Source organism: Prosopis cineraria, unplaced genomic scaffold, assembly GCF_029017545.1.
Source record: "Prosopis cineraria cultivar Desert tree isolate PC_DT_omini unplaced genomic scaffold, ASM2901754v1 PC11, whole genome shotgun sequence".
NCBI classification, from domain to species: domain Eukaryota; kingdom Viridiplantae; phylum Streptophyta; class Magnoliopsida; order Fabales; family Fabaceae; genus Prosopis; species Prosopis cineraria.
The window spans coordinates 27,143,147-27,150,506 of NW_026555342.1; the positions used below are offsets into that span (position 1 = coordinate 27,143,147).

Consider the following 7,360-nt stretch of genomic DNA (forward strand, 5'->3'; position numbering starts at 1 on the left):
GAAAATGAAGAACAATAAAAACAAGTGAGAGAAAATGAAGGAGATGAAATGAGATGGATGTTGGATCTCAATAAGGGCTAAATGGCATGCCAATCCTTGTTTCCCATCAGCTGAAGGCTTAATTAAAAAATAAGAAAAGAAATTAAAATGGAAGTAGGAGCCTTGTCAGACATGCAAGGTGACAACCTCTTATTAGTTTGTTTATGATTCTAATGTGTGTGTAATTTCTCATGTGTCATCCACATTATTTAAACTGATTTAATCTTCCAAAAATAGCATAAATCATGTGCAAATGCTTAGCCATTTACCTCAAGGAGTGTTGACTTAAATTGCCCAATTGATGCACAAGTCATATGCCACCTATGTCACATAAAACACATAATTCAATTAAATACATGTGACACAACAAAATATAATTGATGTTCATAATTAAATTAATAATTATAAGGGAGAATTTATTAAATTAACTAAGTTTTAGACTACACAAAATATATAAAAATTTTCACACAAAGGCAAACCAAAAACTAGGTCAAACTAAGACACTTAAGAAAGTGTTGAGTTTTTATTTAATTACTCTTAAACTAAAATAAATTTTAAAATCTAATTTGATCACTCATCAACTAGACATAAAATGCACTTGTCAATTTTTCTTGTATATTTCTTAAAATTTAATTTTTGAACTAAAATACCCCTAGTACACTAAACTTAAAAACTTAAACAAAATTCCAAATCTAATTTAATCTGTGCACTTTAAGGTAATAAATCATTAATAAAAGGACCTAATTGACAAATAAAGTGTGTAACAAATGTGTTCTATCACTAAAAACTCAATTAGAGCACAATGCTATCTAGGTGATTGTCGACCAGTTGACGAAGTCCGCTCACTTCTCAGCCATCAAGATTGGTGAGTCACTCACTTCTCAGCCATCAAGATGGTGATTCTCCAGAGAGGTTTGCAGAGATGTATATCTAAGAAGTTGTGCATTTACATAGAGTGTGTAACATCCTAAAAATTTTAAGACTCAAATTTATTTAAAAAAAAATAAAAATAAAATAAAATATCTATAATTAAATTAAAATTTAGAATAATTTAATAGAGGCCCAGAGTTTGAATTTTACTAAGAAAAGTTTGGTTTTATTTGATTTTTAACTATGGGAAAAATTACCAAAGTTGACCCGGGCTTTTGTGCAATAATAAAAAATGTTGGGCCCTTTCTTGTAATTTTTCCCAAACTTTTTGACCAGCAATTTAAAGACCAAAATTGATGCAGAAACGCAGAAATTGAGTTGGAAAGGAAAGGAAAGGAAACGTATGAGAGGAGAGAGGAAGAAGAGAAGAGAAAGGGAGGGAGTTAGGCTTGGATCTAGGAGTCTTTGCGACCGTTGCGAGCTCGGCTACACGATAGGTAAACTCCCTACTTCAATCCTCTTCTCTTTCTCTTGATTTTCTTCAATTTTTGGAAGAGAAAATTTTTGGATTTTGATCCCAAAGGCTTTATTCTTGTAAGCTTTTGTTTTTTGGATTCTAGGGAGCATGTTTTGAGTTTCTATATAGTGATCTAATGTTTTGAGTGAATAATTGGATGAAAAGAGGTGTTTTGGGCACAAAATAAACCTTGAGAAATTGGGTTTTTGCTCCTCAATGGTTTAAGCCTATTGATTTAGTTATAATTTTGCTATTTGAGCCCAATAAGATTTAAATTAAGGTTTGGTTTTCATTATAAGGGCTAATGGTGAAAGTTGGTGGCACTAAGTAAAGGTTTTTAATTGATTAAAAAATTATATAAATTGAAAATTAGCCTAGTGATGGCTAATAAATGGTTTTGGTGGTTAAGTGATACTATGTGAATGGTTGGTTTAATATATGGACCATTAGGGTGGATTATGACTCATTGACCTAAGTTGTGTGGTATAGTTATAGTCTTCATTAATGCTATTTGTCATGATAAGTGATGTGGATCACTTATATGTTGTAGAAAATTGTTGGTGGAACTTATTGAGAAGTAAGGAACAAGCCGAGCCCTATTTTGTACAAGGGGAACCCTTTTAGTACCAAAGGGTTGAGGTAACAGGGGAATTTATATTTCTTATTACTTTGTTTTAGCTATTTTTGAATAAATATTACTAGTTATCATGCATTACATGTTTTAAAAGATTAAATGTGCTTTATAAGGGGTTATGGGGTACTACTTTGATTATAGTGCAAATATGTTTTCTAATTGTTTAATAACAATGTTTTTATGGAAATGAGATTTATAAATATTATACTACTTTAGAGTGTTGAATGGTCAATACTCAGGAAAGGTAGACAAGAGTAAAAGGCATGATCTCGGTGGGAGTTCACCAATGAGAAGGTGTGGATTTTTGATATTCTATGGCACACTGTCAGTACTCAGTGTTGTCTTACGTATTGTGGGCTCAGTGCACTAAAGTGGTTAGTGTATTGAGTGTTCGACACCTCTCAGTGGGGAGGGAATCCGACATATGAAGTGTGAGGTTGAGTGCCTAGGCCAAGGTAGCCCTCACATGGAGAGTAAGTCGGGCTGGCTCTGGGAGGGAGTTAGCTTTGACTGCTCAGGATTCACGTCGAAGGGGCATAGGCGGTTCGGTGGATTAGATCATGCCTTAGATTATGTTTTGTGCCTGTGGAGGTACAAGTAGGTATAAGGTTTACCTGCGAGTTAAAGAGTGCCAGGGGGCATTCTGTTGGTCATGAAAGGCCATACCGGCCTAGGTCATGCATTCATGCATTTTAAATGGCTAAATTATATACTATGTTGAATTTATTATTCGTTTATTTGATTATGGCTTACTTTGTAATAATCAATGTAAATTTCGCTGTTACTGAGACTGTGGTTGTCTCACCCCTTTCTTTTCAATATTCTAGGTCCAGGCGAAGGATCCAGTGGTGGACGGGAAAAGGAGCAAAGCTAGGGGTTTGCTTGTGATTTGTAAAGAACTGCAACCCCTTTCTTTTGAGCAAATATATTGTAATGTATTTAAGATTAGGGTGCCAGTAGGATATGATTATGTGTGTGTGTGTGAATATGTGTGGATTGTGTGCTTGTGTATGAATTTTTGTCTGTTTGCAGACTTGTGGCTAGGAAACTTGGTTATGGTGTGTGGTTTTGATGGATTTACTTAGTAGACCAAGTTTCTATTACAAGCATATCTTTATTTTGATATATATGTGATTTTATAAGCAAATGCAAAGTGGTTGCATTGCAAATGGTGTGCTATGGGAAAACATACAGCTTGGATAGAGAGAGTGGGTGCGTGGGCCCCACAAGGAGCTCTGAGCCAAGTGAAAATGTTTAGCATATGTATTTATATAAATACATGGTATTTGGATTGATTTGTGACCACTCTTGTATGATTTGTGCATTTTGGGGGTTTAGGGTCCATTTTGGGAAATGGCACCCGGGTGGTCAAATTTTGATGTATGGGGGTTTTCCATCATTTGAATGTTCTATCAAGTGTTTTTAATCTTATTTGACGTGTCCAAAGTGTTTCCACAGGTTTGTGACCATTAGGATGGGATTTGGACAATTTTGAAAATGGTTTTTACCAAAAAGCTGCACTTTTGCATCCGGGTGTCCAAATCTTAATCCGACCGTTGGATTTCTCTAAAATTTGGGTCACAAGTAAAACCTTTTATAAGCTTCGTGTGGGCTTTGGAATCACGTCGATCGGATATCGGACGGAGAAACGACGCACTCCGGAATTTGGTCTGGAGGTGCTGTCATGACAGCATTAAATTGCTGTCATGACAGCTACAGTATTGATTTTATAACCTGCACAAAATTCAATCCGTCCGTTGGATCTTTTCAAAATTTAGTATGCTAATAGTATTCTTTAAAAGTGACATGTGGGCTTTGGAATCACTCCGATCGGAGGTCAGATGATGAAATGGTGCACTCCGGAAGTTGGTCCGGAAGTGCTGTCATGACAGCTTTTTAGCTGTCATGACAGCAAAAATAATCAAATTTTTAACATGTCTAATTTTAAATCCGACCGTTGGATCTTTTTGAAATTTGGTATACTTATAGTACCCTTTGAATGTGACGTGTGAGCTTTAAAATCACTTTGATCGGAGGTCGGATGGCGGAACGACGCCTCCCAAAGTTACTCGGGAGGGTTGTCATGACAGCAATTTAAATGCTGTCATGACAGTATCTTTTTATTTCTCTTTCGTCTAACTTGCTTCCGTGCGCTATAGTTAGAACCTATAATTTTTTTTAAGGTTTTAAATGTTTACTTTGCAATCGTATATTTGCTTAGTGATTTAAATGGTTTGTTTCCTAAGTTGGTTTTAGAATTAACTCCTTAACCACACTTAGTTTATTTGAATTGTGTGATTTTTGGATAACACTCGGGGCAAGTGTTACAGAGTGCCTGAGGATATAGTCTCTGATCATGATCCGAGATTCATGTCTAGATTTTAGGGAGCATGCAGAAGGCTATGGGTACTACTTTTAAATTTAGTATTGCTTATCATCTTCAAAAACCGACAGGTAAACTGAGTAAACCATTCAGAATTTAGAAGACATGTTTCGATCTTGTGTACTGGAGTAGCATGGTAGCTGGGATAATTACTTGTCGTTGGCCAAATTTGTATACAATAATAGCTACCATTCCATCATTCAGATGGTACCATACAAAGCACTATATAGACGAAAGTGTAAATTGAGATTGTGTGAGACTAAATCAAGTGAAAGAAATATTGTGGACCAGCCGATTCAAAAGATCGAATTGATAAGGCAAAAGCTATTAACAGCTCAAAGCAAGCGAAAGAGTTTGTTGATCATTGAAGAAGATCATTGGAGTTTTTGGTAGGTGACCATGTGTTTTTGAAAGTTATGCCAGTAACAAGAATCGGGAGATTGATTAGAGCTAAGAAATTGACTCCTAGATTCATAGGTCCATTTGAGATTTTAGAGAGAATTGGGTCGATCACTTATCAAATTGCATTACCTCCACAATTGTTTAGGATTCATGACGTGTTTCACGTGTCTCAACTCATGAAGTATGAACCAGATGCTTCTTACATGATTGAGTTTGAAGAGTTAGAGCTATAAGAGAATATGACCGATGGAGTAGAACCAAAATGAATAGTAAATGTAAAGGATAAGCAGCTAAGAGATAAGAATATTCAATAGGTAAAAATGTTCTAAAAGGGTATGACTCATGGTGACACGACTTGGGAGACAGAAGTTAAGGTCAGGCGGTAGTACCCTCACTTGTTCTCTTAGGTACTTGTATATTGATAGTTATTTCAATTTTAGAGACAAAAATTCTTAAAAAGAGAGGAGAACTATAACATCACAAATTTTTTATTTTTACATTAATACTAATTAAGAAATAAGTTAGAAATTTAATATAGGGTTAGGATTCTAGATAGTGAAGTATTGTGTTGACTCATTTGGGATGTTAGATGAGCATATATTAGTGAAAGAATGAAGTTCTAAAGTAGAGCTTGTGAGTATAGTGAGGATTACCCTCACTGTGTCACGTGCTGCAGTGGATGATGGCTGTGCTACTATACATAGAAGAGAATGTGTCTACTCATTAAAAACAGAAGGAATGATAGAGTTAGAGGGGTCAGGTGTGTAGAAGGTGCCAAGCTCTCCTAAGGCAAGCGATTTGGGAGAAAGGACAATGTTTTTAACTTGTTACTTATTGGATAAGTCTCGTACTACCTTAACCTCTGATTCTATACTATTTTATCTTAGTTTTAGCTACTGATAAATTGAATTTGGAAGTTTCAATGAGATGATTTCTTACCCTATAGTAATAGAAAAGTCCTATGGGACTAAACAAGTAATTTATGACTAGTTTGAGTTGGAACGATAAAGTTTTAAAGTTATAGTCATAATTTGACCTTGTTTAGAGAGAGAATAGTGAAAGAAATCTAACTAGGCAAACATTAGAGCTTGTATTGAATGGAAACTAGTCATAATGCACGTGAACGTGTATGAATAGAGGAAGTGGTAGTGATTAAATATTAAATTGCTATAGTTGGCACTTTTGTCAATGGTAAGATTGACTTTGATTTGCCAATTTGGTGTAGATTGTTACATGTGATAAGTTGAATAGCAAAAGAAACTTGAATAGGGTTGTGGAACATAGATAACCCTTTCTATTGAACAGAAGGGTTGAGGTAATTATATATTTTGTTATGTTGATTAGGTATTATAACTGTGTAGAAGTAAATGTAAAAATTATGAATTTTGTGGCTTTATGGGTTTTCATGCATGATTTAGCATTGTAAATGATTTTAACATGAAATTTGATGATTTCTAGTTATGTTTAATATATATATATCGTGTAAATTATAGAAAAGTAGTGAACTACATGTGAAAAGCATGATCATAGGGGGTGAAAGTTTACCCAAGGTATATGTGGAGACGTGAGTGAATAAATCCATATGGTTGGATAGACACCATAGGACTCCGATGCAGCATATCACGAGCCAATACCATAAGTAATATGATACAACATTATATTAGGACTGTTACTGTAACATCCTGAAATTTTAAGACTCAAATTTATTTTAAAATAAAATATAGATAATTAAATTAAAATTAAGAATAATTTGATAGAGATCCAGAGTTTGAATTTTACTAAGCAAAAGTTTGGTTTTATTTGATTTTTAACTATGGGAAAAATTACTAAAGTTAACCCGGGCTTTGTGTTATAATAAAAAATATTGGGCCCTTTCTTGTAATTTTTCCTAAAGTGTTAGATCAGCTTTTTAAAGAGAAACACACGCAGAAATGAAAAAGGAAAGAAGGAAAAAAAATGCACATATGAGAGAGTGAGAGGAGGAAAAGAGGGACTTGGACTCTGATCTGGAAAGCTTTGTGGCCGTTGTGAGCTCGGCTACGCGGTAGGTAAACTCCCTACTTCAATCCTCTTCCTTCTCTCTTGATTTTCTTCAATTTTTTGAAGAGAGAATTTCTGAATTTTGATTCCAAAGGCTTTATTCTTGTAAGCTTTAGTTTCTTTAGGACCTTGGGAGGTTGTTTTGAGTTTTTATATGGTGCTCTAATGTTTTGAGTGGATAATTAGATGAAAAGAGGTGTTTTGGGCACAAATTAAATCCCGAGAGATTAGATTTTGCTCTTTAATGGTTAAAGCCTATTGATTTAGTTATAATTATGCTATTTGAATCCAAGAAGATGTAAATTAAGCTTTGGTTTTCATTATAAAGGCTAACAGTGAAAGTTGATGACACTAAGTGAAGGTTTTTAATTGATTAAAAATTAGATGAATTGGAAATTGGCCTAGTGGTAGGTAATACATGGTTTTGGTGGTTAAATGATACTATGTGAATGGTTGGTTTAATAAATGGACCATT

At 34.5% G+C, this 7,360-nt stretch overlaps 1 long non-coding RNA gene across 1 annotated transcript; it reads left to right on the forward strand.

Moving 5' to 3' along the window:
• Nucleotides 1–1,337: 1,337 nt before the first annotated feature.
• Nucleotides 1,338–3,249, forward strand: LOC129285050 (uncharacterized). The gene is made up of 3 exons (XR_008587068.1): nucleotides 1,338–1,406; nucleotides 1,977–2,065; nucleotides 2,888–3,249. It is a non-coding gene; the product is annotated as an uncharacterized LOC129285050 (long non-coding RNA).
• Nucleotides 3,250–7,360: the final 4,111 nt, after the last annotated feature.